Below are 13837 nucleotides of genomic sequence, written 5' to 3'. Positions count from 1 at the left end.
TCTTGTGGTCTATTAAAATGATGGAAATAAATGATTATGATAAACTAATGAACTCACCAACCTTTTGGTTGACACTTTAAAGCATGTTTATTCTCAGGTGTTAAAGAAATCTTCCGCTGTGCATTTGCTCATTTTAAAGATATTACTTGGAGTCTTTCATAGCATATTTCGAAGAACGTTGCATTCGAGTCATTGAGTTCATCAAAGATTATTATTAAATCAATTTATAGTTGGATAGTGGATATTATGAAATGGTATGCATGCCTGTCAATTTTCGATGTAAAGAAAGATTGTCTTTTAAAAACGAATGCAATGTTTGTAAAATGTATCATATAGAGGTCAAATACCTCGCAATGTAATCAACTATTGTGAATCGTTTATAATGTATATGAACGGGTCCTTTCAGTTGGTATCAGAGCGGTGGTCTTAGCGAACCAGGTCTGCATTAGTGTGTCTAATAGATAAGTCGATAGGATGCATTAGTGAGTCTGGACTTCGACCGTGTCTGCATGTCAATAGTTTTGCTTATCATTTTGTGTCAAAAATTAACTACTTATCATTCTCAGGAAATTACCTGCTTATCATTTTTAGTCTAAGACACGTCTTGCTGCATTGATTGCATGAATAGTGTATAGACAAAAATTCATATCTTAGCGTATCTGCTAAATCATATCTTATCGTATCTATTACTGTAAACGTTGCCTGATATATCCCGTAAATTCCTCCGTAATTTACGAAATCTTTTGTTCTATATATATGGATATTCTATGTAATTAGAATACCATCCGATAACCGAAAATCATTTCATATCGGAAAAAAAAAATCCTTATTCAATCGTACGAAATGGAATTCATCATTAATTCAAGTTCCTCGGATTTCGAAATGGAGTTCCACTCCAGCTCCGAAAGCAGTGTGACCGGAATAGATCAACCAATCAGTCATCACCTATTCTGGATGAATTGGGGATGGGTTCGTAGCCTCCTCAATCATTGGAGACAAGAAGAAGGTGATCCCTTCCATCCACCACATTGCCCTCTTGATGAAGAACCTGAAGCACTTACCGGCGAACCAGTTCGAAACACCATTTTCTCGCTCATTTCCAGAGTATCTCGTCACGATTATATATTACATCAAATTTTAGATTTTATTTATCCGCTCGTCCGAACCGACAATCACCCCGGTGTAATAGAAGAAGTCAACGAGCTTCGCGCTCGGGTAGTGGCTTTGGAGAATATGGTGCAGAGATTACAAACACTAGCAGCAGCATCAGCAGCATAACCAGTAACACCATCATCAACGCCAATAGTACCATTACCACCCCAACCACGACCACGTCGTAAACCTCAACTTTACACTCTGTCCCACGAGCACCAATGTCATACGCCCTGTAGATACCAAGGAATACCAACAACAATAACCGACGAAGTATTAATTCATAACTTCATTGGAGAAACATTCCGCGCAGATTATGTAATCTCTAAAGTCTTAGAGATTATCTAATCTAGCCCTAACCATAAATCAGTTAAGCGAACCAAAATGATAGAAAGAAGAGTAGAAACCCTGACAAAAACGGTGTGTGATTAACAAGCTAAACTTGTTTTACCAACAGCATCAACAGTACCGTCAGCGTCACCAGCATCATCAGTACAGTCAACATCAGATTCAACAACACCTATAACATCACAAACTCCGTCAGCTCAAGAATCACTATGGACATCATTACGAATCAATAACCCGTATATTGTATCAACGAGTTATGAAGAATTAACTCATTCCCTTTGAAGAAATTATATGTATATTTTATATATTTTGAAATAAAAATAAATCTTTCCGTGCTAAGCTATTGTGTGTGAATCTTAACTACTCGGTTAATTCATATTACAAATATGCAATAATGTACGTCCTTCGGCCGCAACTTAACCAGCGTTAACTACAATCTCTGTCGCAATTCAACAAATTCCAATTCATAATAAATCAAGTATATATTTGATTTTACACTTTCATCATCGATGTACCCGAAACTTTTCAGATAACATCATTCGTACTTTGCGAAATTCACAAGAATTCCACGAACCGAACATCATACATCAACAAATAACGAAGTATTGATTCATAATTTCAATGTCATTAAAGAAATACTGCGTAAAAGTTATGTACTTTTTAAAGCCTTTAGGGATTATTCAATTCTAGTTTCAACCGTAAATCAAATGAGTTTAATTTAACATTAACTCACTAAATCTATGTTACATCTAAAGAAAATATACATATATATATTTTCATAAAGACTGTAATAAAATTCTTTTGTACAAAATATTAATTGTGAAATTTTTTTTTAACGGGTAGGTAATACCCGAGAGATATATAAATTCACAATTAATATATTACATTCTTCGAATCTGATTCAGCAAATCATCCATTATACTCCCTACTTTCACAACAATATACATTCTTTTATAGAAATCAAAACAACCATACTCATTCAAAATTTAATTACATATTCTGATTTTGAAATCTCAAAATTCAACTTGAGATATGACCAAAATCATCACTCTTAGATCCTTACATCTTTCACAAGCTATATTTTGACTTCAAAACTGTGTTAGAACATCAAATGTATGTTAACGATTACAATCTGTGTTGAAACCCTTCGAAAATTTCTGAAGACACTTCAAATGATGAGCGATCGAGATGATGATCCAACCACATGTTACCCACAGTTATGTACCCGAAAAACTCTTGAAACCAAAGTAAAAGTTTAAACAACGTATCCGCGTCAGATTCTTTAGCATTTATTAGCAAAAATAACTTTGCGACTCCTATTCAAAGTAGCCAGTTTTGTCACAGCTCCAGCAAGTCAACTTCGACTTTTCAGTCAGACTAACCTTATTATAACCTTGAGATATACACCATCGTTACCAGGGAACCTTTTACATTCCACCACATTATTAACAGATGTATCAACAACTTCATTACCCTTTGACTTTAGCCTCTCCAAAAAGTCATTATAATTATTCATTGAAACCCCATCATTTACTCATTCGCATCTTGTAATGAGAATTTTCATACGAATCATTGGGAATTAGCAATCAGTATTTTGAAATCTCGCAGCATGTCTACGCCAACAGTTATATGTGTATATATAACGTCTATCTTCTGGACTTAATTTGAATGTGAAGATTCTGAAAAACACTTCGAACTACGAATTGGTTCTCCGAAAATGGAAAAATACTGATGAAGCAGCAAAAAAACTATAAACGACCTTAACAGTAAAAGTTTGATGATAATGAATAGGTGTGCTGGCAAAGCGCAGAAAAAGAGAAGTCTTGGAACTGGAAAACGGATTGAGCAAAGTAGGAAGGAGGCTGCGGACAAATTATAAAGACTGAACCTGACTTCAAAGGATCCAAATAATTCAGTATCTGCTGAAGTCATTAACGAATACCTTGCTCCTGACTCTAAACCCCTGCAGACAATATTCTTCATCATCCACTGATATTAGAAATTCTAAAATATCATCATATCTTTCATTATAAATATCCTCCATATTTCTGAAGATATTTTCTTAATTTTTCTTATTTGAAATCATTTACCTCTTCGTGCTATCTGTATTACATCATAAAAGAAACTATTTTAGTTTCTAAATTCTGAAACATTCAAGTTTAAAATAGGAATATTTTGAAGTAGTGTTGGGAACTGAAGCATGAATTAGTATAATATAATGACACTTGATCAATGTGATTATATTACAGTAAGTCATGCTGAGTTTCTAAATGGAACGTGATGATTCACAGATCATAACATCATCATGTGCCATGTTATACGACTCTTGTATTCTATTTAACCTCTAAAATATCAAGAAAATATTTCTTGATGATTCGGCCTTTTCCAAGGTATTTTAGTAATTTGACAAGTCAAGATCGTGCCATCACAATTTCCTTCCTAGAACATTAATAATGTTCATTTCGAAATTCATATCTGTGAATTCTGGACCATTACAAGCGGTGCTTAATCGCTAGAAGATGAAACGAAAGGACAAAACTCCGAAATAGAAATTGGGGTATAAATTGCAGCAAATAAAAGAGAGCATTAACTGTGAATGATAATGATTATAGAAGACAGAAGCAGAGACTTTGAAATATAAGGGAACATATAAAGCCCAACGACAAACCAGAAATTATAAACCATATATATCGATGCATATAGCAATATAAAGACACGGGAGAACTAGGAACACTATAAACCCAAGAGTATAGTAGAAGTAAATAGATTCTTCCGGTGGTAGATAAAAAAAAGAAGAATGACCGATATGAAAGTTAGAAGTATATCGAGAATCAGAACTGGATGGAGCATATTGATGAATACTTTAAAATATGAGTTGAGGGGGAAAGAATAGAAGGTGATGAAACATGACTAGGAACTTAGAAATCAACAGATTTAACTCACACAATGGCAGAATAAGTGAATCAAACCCTCTAGTGAATAGTTTAAGTTTTTTTTTTGATTAATTTAGTCAAACCACAACTAAATCAAGTGTGATTAGATCAACACCTAGAGCTATTATTCACCACCTGGGTGATTTGGACTGAGAGAGAATCGAAGGAGCTCACTAGATCTGAGTGTGTGTAACAAATGAGAGGCTTAACCTAAAATGAAGAACATAAGACTTTATATACCCCTGTTGTTGACACACCCATACGATTCATTCATCACACGTACGAGTTGGCTTCATCAACCGTACGGGTGATCACTCACTCGTGTCTTATCATTTAGGTTGTAATTGTGACTTAGCTCAGCATCAACCATGCGTATGAGCATGTCAGCCGTACTAGTGAGGCTTCACTCGTACGTCTGACTAAGTCTAACATAGTCAAACATCTAAATCTCGTTCCTGCAGTTTCTGTAACCACATACAAACACGGATAGGATAATAACGAGCAATCATGGTGGCCTGTAAACTGTTGTACCTGCAATGGACGTGGGTAGATGTCTAGGGACTTGCATAAAATGCATCAACAGATGGTGTGAGTTGTAAGGAAACGAAGGAGGTGAATTTATAAGAAAATCTCTGACAGAACAATTAAAATGGATGATCGCATTTAAAGCGGATCCTAATTCCCTTGATTACCGGAGAGTCAAATCTTATTAAGAAGATTTTCTTCAAATCCCTTAAAATCTGGGAATCAATCATATCTACGTCAAATGATAAGATGAATCTACACTTACTCATTTCACTCTTCTATGTTAGCTTCATTCGTACTCTTCATATAAATGGATTGTTTATCCAAATTATTCGCTGATGATAAAACTCTAATTTTCAGCCCGTATGCATCATGAAAACATACTTATTATCATTCACGACCTTTCCACTCAAATTTCGGGACGAAATTTCTTTAACGGGTAGGTACTGTGACAACCCAGAAATTTTCAACCAAATTTAAACTTTAATCTTTATATGTTTCCGACACGATAAGCAATATTTGTTAAGTTAAATTTCAAGAATTTTAAACTATGTTCATACATTCATTCAACCTCGACCAAGTTCCAACAATTCACGAACCATTAAACGAATATGATTATATATGTATATGTGTATATATATTATAACTTGAAACGTAAACAAAATATTAGATTAAATACTTTATATGATTGTATCTTTTTCAAAATGTTTATCAATGGAATTAGAAGATAAGATCAAATGATTGAATTATCAGATATATTAAATTATGATTACAAGTCTCTATTGAAAGGCCCACGTTGATTTGAGAAATCTTTTCATTTTAACAATATTCGGAAAATGGTAAAGTGATTTATAAATATGAACAAATTGTCAATCATTGAGAACTAGACAAAGGATAGTGGAAGATTGAATCTCATAAAGACTCGATTGATCTATTTAGTTTCAAACGTACAAAAACGTTTTCAGTTTAAAAATAACTTTATTATTAAAACGTATATAACTTTTATAAATATCTAGAACCACATTTAACAACTCATTACTTAACTAGTATGATAAAGATAACGATATTTATATTTTATTTTATTAAATATATATAACGATTTAAATTAATATTATATATATTATACGCGTATTATACGTACATAGTTTTATACTTTTACTATACTTAAACTTTACCTTTACTTTATTTTTACTTTACTTTAACTTTAATAATTCATACTTTAATAATTCACTTTAATAATTCATACTTTAATAATTCACTTTAATAATTCATACTTTAATAAATCACTTTAATAATTCACTTTAATAATTCATACTTTAATAATTCATACTTTAATAATTCACTTTAATAATTCAAAAATCTATTATAAATAGAATTCAATAGGTTTCATTATTTCATAGAAACTTGAAAATAGTTTTCTCTAAACTCTCTCAATCGATTTACATATATATATTTACTCTGTATTATCTCAAGATATTATTAGTATACATAAAATATTACGACGGAGTGCTGTCCGAGTGATTTCGAAGTTGTTTTTTCGAGTGGGATAGGATTAAGGAAATTATGGGTTATAGCTATGGAGGTGATTGAGTATGGTTCATGGGTATGCTCGTGAGGTCAATATAGTGTTTATCATCTCCGTTGCGTTTATGTACCTTTCCTGCAATATTGAATCTCAATATTGATATGTGAGTACTCATAATTTAATTTTTACATACTAATAGTGTATCCCTGACTAGTGCTCGAGTATATAGGATTATGCATGCTTGTACTTTTGATATTGCCATTAGATAGGTTATGTTGATTCCTGAATTAGTTACATATACGATTGAGATAAGGTATAAGATATGCATGTCGTTGGAAAGCTAGCGAAAAATAGTTGAATTTTGGTTTAAGAATCACTTGAATCCAAGTAACGATTAGAAAGTTATGAAATAAACAAATTGCATAATTAATTTTGTAATTAAAATTGCTGATGATAATTAGTGAACTAATTTTCTGGGTTATAAAAAGTGGTTATTTGGATTCTACTCGTCGAGTAGATGAATTTTCATATAAAGCACGTCTCGTTTCGTTGAACAGTTATCAAGTTATGGATAAAAGAAGTTTTGCAAATTTTGATGAAATGTCGAAACGGGAACTGAAATTCTCGCTGATCTGCGTTGTTTCATATATAAAAAAAATACCACTGAATTCTTTGCTGTAAGGTCTAATAAACGACTCTGGACGTTTGTCAATTCGAGTCTCGACGATTTTTCTAAAAATCATCAAAGTTGACGGTTTGGTCACATTTTAAAATTCTAAAAAGAGCTGAAACTTTTTTATTTAAAAATTTCAGTTTTGTATCAGTTGTCATGGTTGGCCTGATATGTGTTTACTCTTGCCAAAAATCATGTTATATCTTTGTGGTAACGAGAATTTGCAGGCTTTGACCGTTTGTCAATACGAGTTTTGAGGAATTTTCTAAAAATCTCCAAAGTAGGCTACTCGGTCACTTTTGTAAATTTATTAAAGCTGAAAAATTAACTTTGAAACGCCGAAAACGCGTTGGAAACTACGAGTTTTCTAGGTTTAGTTTACTTCTGTAATATTTATGCTTAATCTTTTTGGTAATGTGTAACTTTTATCTTTGGCCGTTTATCAATCGGAGTTCCGATAATTTTTCTAAAAATAGCTGAAGTGGCCCGTTTAGTCATGTTTGACCGAAAATCATTTTTGTATAAGTTATTATATATTTGCATGCGACCTCATTTTTACTTTGACCTTTGACTTTTGACTTTAACCTTTGACTTTTGACTTTGAACTTTGACTTTTCCTGTTAACTTTTCAGTTAACTTTTTGGTGTTGATTTTCTCTAAAAAAAAAAACAACCTAAAATACTATTTTATGATTATGAAACCATTTGTGTTACGTTGTTTCACACGTCACCTTTTACTAGAATCTTAATTGAGCATGAGTAATATAACATGTTACTATACTGTAGAGTCAGACTCGAGCTATAGGATAGGATTACACTATGACTTGACCTAAATTGCTATACAAATATTGACCACCATATAAATATATATAATTGATATAGGTTCGTGAATCCGAGGCCAACCTTGCACTTGTTCAATGACGTTATATGTATTTTTATTACGAAATACAGTATGGTGAGTTTCATTTGCCTTTTTACCCTTTATATTTTTGGGACTGAGAATACATGCGCTTTTATAAATGTTTGACGAAATAGACACAAGTAATTGAAACTACATTCTATGGTTGAATTATCGAAATCGAATATGCTCCTTTTTATTAAAGTCTGGTAATCTAAGAATTAGGGAACATACACCCTAATTGACGCGAATCCTAAAGATAGATCTATTGGGCCTAACAAACCCCATCCAAAGTACCGGATGCTTTAGTACTTCGAAATTTATATCATGTCCGAAGGAGGATCCCGGAATGATAGGGGATATTCTTATATGCATATTGTTAATGTCGGTTACCAGGTGTTCACCATATGAATGATTATTTTTGTCTCTATGCATGGGACGTATATTTATGAGAACTGGAAATGAAATTCTTGTGGTCTATTAAAATGATGGAAATAAATGATTATGATAAACTAATGAACTCACCAACCTTTTGGTTGACACTTTAAAGCATGTTTATTCTCAGGTGTTAAAGAAATCTTCCGCTGTGCATTTGCTCATTTTAAAGATATTACATGGAGTCTTTCATAGCATATTTCGAAGAACGTTGCATTCGAGTCATTGAGTTCATCAAAGATTATTATTAAATCAATTTATAGTTGGATAGTGGATATTATGAAATGGTATGCATGCCTGTCAATTTTCGATGTAAAGAAAGATTGTCTTTTAAAAACGAATGCAATGTTTGTAAAATGTATCATATAGAGGTCAAATACCTCGCAATGTAATCAACTATTGTGAATCGTTTATAATGTATATGAACGGGTCCTTTCACCTAGACTTAGACTTTTGTGTGTGCTAAATTTGTTGCGGGACTTGTAGGATTACGGGTCGGAATGGGTTTAGTTAGTGCCTTGTTTATAGGTTGACTAACATTTATATTAGTAATGCGGATATTATTAATATGCTATTGTGCTGTGATAATGATTCTTGTGTTATGTTTTGTTTGTGTTTGCGGTTGCATATATCATCAAGAGAGGCGGTCGTTGTACTAACGAGTCGATACGACCTGTATGCGTAATAAGGACTTGCAAACCTTATTACGGGTGCAAATCGTGTCTAGCAAGTGATGTACGATGAGTGTTTAGCAAGATGGGGTGGTATTGTGTGTGTGCTTTATACGTTCGTGATCTAATCGCTTTGCATTCCTTAGAATGGCGATGGGAAATGGGATCGAGACGAACGACGCTGAGTTTAATGCTAGAGTTACACGTATGTTAGGCGATTGTAGTAGTATTCGGATGTTAGAGCGTGTTCGCTTTCGTGTTGAAGTTGATGATCCATGAGGTTCGTCGGGTGGATGAAACCCCTGAGATCAAGTGTTTGATCTAGATGAATGTTGGTAATGGAGTCTACGGGACGCAACGTTAGGTGCCTCTTTCATACCTACTAGCATGGTATTCAACTCCGATGGTGTTACGGTTACATTGAGCATAGGGTACCGGCAAGAAAACCCTTAGGTGTTTGAGTGGCGGTGTGGAAGTTACAAGCGATAGCAACTCGATGATTCCTAGAGTAATACCCGTACGGTTCGGTAAGTGCTTCGGTTGAAGTAGCAAAGGATAATTCGAAATCCTTCGTATGCTCAAGGTTGGAGCAAGGTTTGTTGACGTTCATATTAAGAGATGCAAGACGGGTGAACCTCGTCTTTCTTTTAGGAGTTATGATAATGCGATTGGCGCATTAGTTGTCGGATTAGTGGTCACTCTTTCCGTGAGAGTGAGCATGTGTTTATCGTCGGGAGCTATTGTTGGAGACGAATTCGTGAGAATTCAAGGACTATGACCAATGAGGATATTAGTTGTGTATGTTGATGAGTGGCCATTCCATGGGATGCTATTATTTCGACGATGTGTTTACGGAACGGAGTTCTAGGTGGGGGAGTTTATACTCTCGCACGAAGGTATTCTAGTGTGATGTAGTGACTAGCTAGGTCGAGTTAGTCCATTGCAGTTTGACTAACCGAGTCGGGTTAATTAATTAGATGTTAGGTGTTAACCGAGGCGGGTTAACCAAGCGAGTTTGACTAACCGAGTCGGGTTAATCAATTAGATGTTAGGTGTTGACCGAGGCGGGTTAACCAAGTGAGTTTGACTAACCAAGTCGGGTTAATCAATTAGATGTTAGGTGTTGACCGAGGCGGGTTAACCAAGCAAGTTTGACTAACCAAGTCGGGTTAATCAATTAGATGTTAGGTGTTGACCGAGGCGGGTTAACCAAGTGAGTTTGACTAACCGGGTCGGGTTAATCAATTAGATGATAGGCATTGACCGAGTCGGGTTGACCTAGGGTATTTGACTAAACGAGTCGGGTTAATCAATTTGATGTTAGGTATTGACCGAATGCGTTTGACTAACCAAGTTGGGTTAATCATTTGTCGTTAGAGGTTTGACCGAGGCGGGTTAACCAATCGAGTTTGACTAACCGAGTCGGGTTAATCAATTAGGTGATAGGTGTTGATCGAGGCGGGTTGACCAAGTGTGTTTGACTAACGAGTTCGGGTTAATTGTTTTGGTGTGGAGGCTTAACCAAGTCGGGTGTAACCATGAGGTGATTAGAGGGTTACTTGTATTGTTCTTCATAATGGTTAGCGTAGAAATGGTATGCCGTTCGAGAGGCGTTTACGTTGACCAAGTATGTGTGCAAGAAGAGTCACGGATGTTGACTATCTTTGATGTGTGTAGTTTTCGGCCAGTCTTCATGATTGTTGGATGTGTGATCTATTGGTGGTTTTATACGCCGAGAGTGGGATCGTGAGGACCATGTTGTGTGATTAGTGATTGCGATAGCCGTGTTTCGCTCACGTGTTGTTACGGGTGTGACAATAGTCGATTTTGGACACCTTAGGATTAGCGTTGCCATAGTCGTTTTGGGCGCTTTTGTTTTTAGTCGTTGCTTATGATGTTAGGATAGTGGCGTATTGGTTGTATTGCACACTATAAAGGATGTTTAGTGGTAAGAGTAATCCGTGAGGATTCATGTGGTTCGATCTTCAACGTTCGGATTGTTGACTTTAGGTTGAGACTTGGTCACTTTTAGCGTTGTCCGTGGTAAAGGTACGCTAGGGAATTTATATCTCAGTACGAGGTTGGTTGAGTTTTTCCCGATATGGGAAATTGAGCAGGTTTTAGTGCTCGGATTGTGGTTTTGATAAATCACGGTTGACGATTTTAGTTGTTAAAAGTGATCCATTGGGAAGAATTGTCTAGGAAAGTTCGTATTGGGACTTGAGTGAGGATCGTTGAGTAGGTCCGGATTGGTTAAGTGGATGGGGCTTGTTGGGCCCAATAGATCTATCTTTAGGATTCGCGTCAATTAGGGTGTCTGTGTAGTGACCCGAACTTTTCCATGTTTATATATATTAATTGAGATTGATATTTACATGATTAAATGTTTCCAACATGTTAAGCAATCAAACTTGTTAAGACTTGATTAATTGAAATATGTTTCATATAGACAATTGACCACCCAAGTTGACCGGTGATTCACGAACGTTAAAACTTGTAAAAACTATACGATGACATATATATGGTTATATATATAGTTAACATGATTTAATTATAAGTATGTATCTCATTAGGTATTTTAACAATGAGTTATATACATAAAAATTAGACTATTAATTTAAGAAACTCGAAAACGATATATATAACGATTATCGTTATAACAACGTCTTACTAGGTACATATGAATCATATTAAGATATTGATACACTTGGTTAATTATGTTAAATGATAAGTAAATATATTATTAAGTGTATTAACAATGAAATACATATGTAAAAATAAGACTACTAACTTAATGATTTCGAAACGAGACATATATGTAACGATTATCGTTGTAACGACATTTAACTGTATATATATCATACTAAGATATATTATATATCATAATATCATGATAATATAATAATTTAAAATCTCATTTGATATTATAAACATTGGGTTAACAATATTTAACAAGATCGTTAACCTAAAGGTTTCAAAACAACACTTACATGTAACGACTAACGATGACTTAACGACTCAGTTAAAATGTATATACATGTAGTGTTTTAATATGTATTTATACACTTTTGAAAGACTTCAATAAACTTATAAAAATACTTCTACTTAACAAAAATGCTTACAATTACATCCTCGTTCAGTTTCATCAACAATTCTACTCTTATGCACCCGTATTCGTACTCGTACAATACACAGCTTTTAGATGTATGTACTATTGGTATATACACTCCAATGATCAGCTCTTAGCAGCCCATGTGAGTTACCTAACACATGTGGGAACCATCATTTGGCAACTAGCATGAAATATCTCATAAAATTACAAAAATATGAGTAATCATTCATGACTTATTTACATGAAAACAAAATTACATATCCTTTATATCTAATCCATACACCAACGACCAAAAACACCTACAAACACTTTCATTCTTCAATTTTCTTCATCTAATTGATCTCTCTCAAGTTCTATCTTCAAGTTCTAAGTGTTCTTCATATATTCTACAAGTTCTAGTTACATAAAATCAAGAATACTTTCAAGTTTGCTAGCTCACTTCCAATCTTGTAAGGTGATCATCCAACCTCAATAAATCTTTGTTTCTTACAGTAGGTTATCATTCTAATACAAGGTAATAATCATATTCAAACTTTGGTTCAATTTCTATAACTATAACAATCTTATTTCAAGTGATGATCTTACTTGAACTTGTTTTCGTGTCATGATTCTGCTTCAAGAACTTCGAGCCATCCAAGGATCCATTGAAGCTAGATCCATTTTTCTCTTTTCCAGTAGGTTTATCCAAGGAACTTAAGGTAGTAATGATGTTCATAACATCATTCGATTCATACATATAAAGCTATCTTATTCGAAGGTTTAAACTCGTAATCACTAGAACATAGTTTAGTTAATTCTAAACTTGTTCGCAAACAAAAGTTAATCCTTCTAACTTGACTTTTAAAATCAACTAAACACATGTTCTATATCTATATGATATGCTAACTTAATGATTTAAAACCTGGAAACACGAAAAACACCGTAAAACCGGATTTACGCCGTCGTAGTAACACCGCGGGCTGTTTTGGGTTAGTTAATTAAAAACTATGATAAACTTTGATTTAAAAGTTGTTATTCTGAGATAATGATTTTTATTATGAACATGAAACTATATCCAAAAATTATGGTTAAACTCAAAGTGGAAGTATGTTTTCTAAAATGGTCATCTAGACGTCGTTCTTTCGACTGAAATGACTACCTTTACAAAAATGACTTGTAACTTATTTTCCGACTATAAACCTATACTTTTTCTGTTTAGATTCATAAAATAGAGTTCAATATGAAACCATAACAATTTGATTCACTCAAAACGGATTTAAAATGAAGAAGTTATGGGTAAAACAAGATTGGATAATTTTTCCCATTTTAGCTACGTGAAAATTGGTAACAAATCTATTCCAACCATAACTTAATCAACTTGTATTGTATATTATGTAATCTTGAGATACCATAGACACGTATACAATGTATCGACCTATCATGTCGACACATCTATATATATTTCGGAACAACCATATACACTCTATATGTGAATGTTGGAGTTAGCTATACAGGGTTGAGGTTGATTCCAAAATATATATAGTTTGAGTTGTGATCAATACTGAGATACGTATACACTGGGTCGTG

This window comes from Rutidosis leptorrhynchoides, chromosome 5 (assembly GCF_046630445.1).
Source record: "Rutidosis leptorrhynchoides isolate AG116_Rl617_1_P2 chromosome 5, CSIRO_AGI_Rlap_v1, whole genome shotgun sequence".
Classification (NCBI taxonomy): Eukaryota; Viridiplantae; Streptophyta; class Magnoliopsida; order Asterales; family Asteraceae; genus Rutidosis; species Rutidosis leptorrhynchoides.
Note: the sequence above shows the minus strand (reverse complement) of the source record.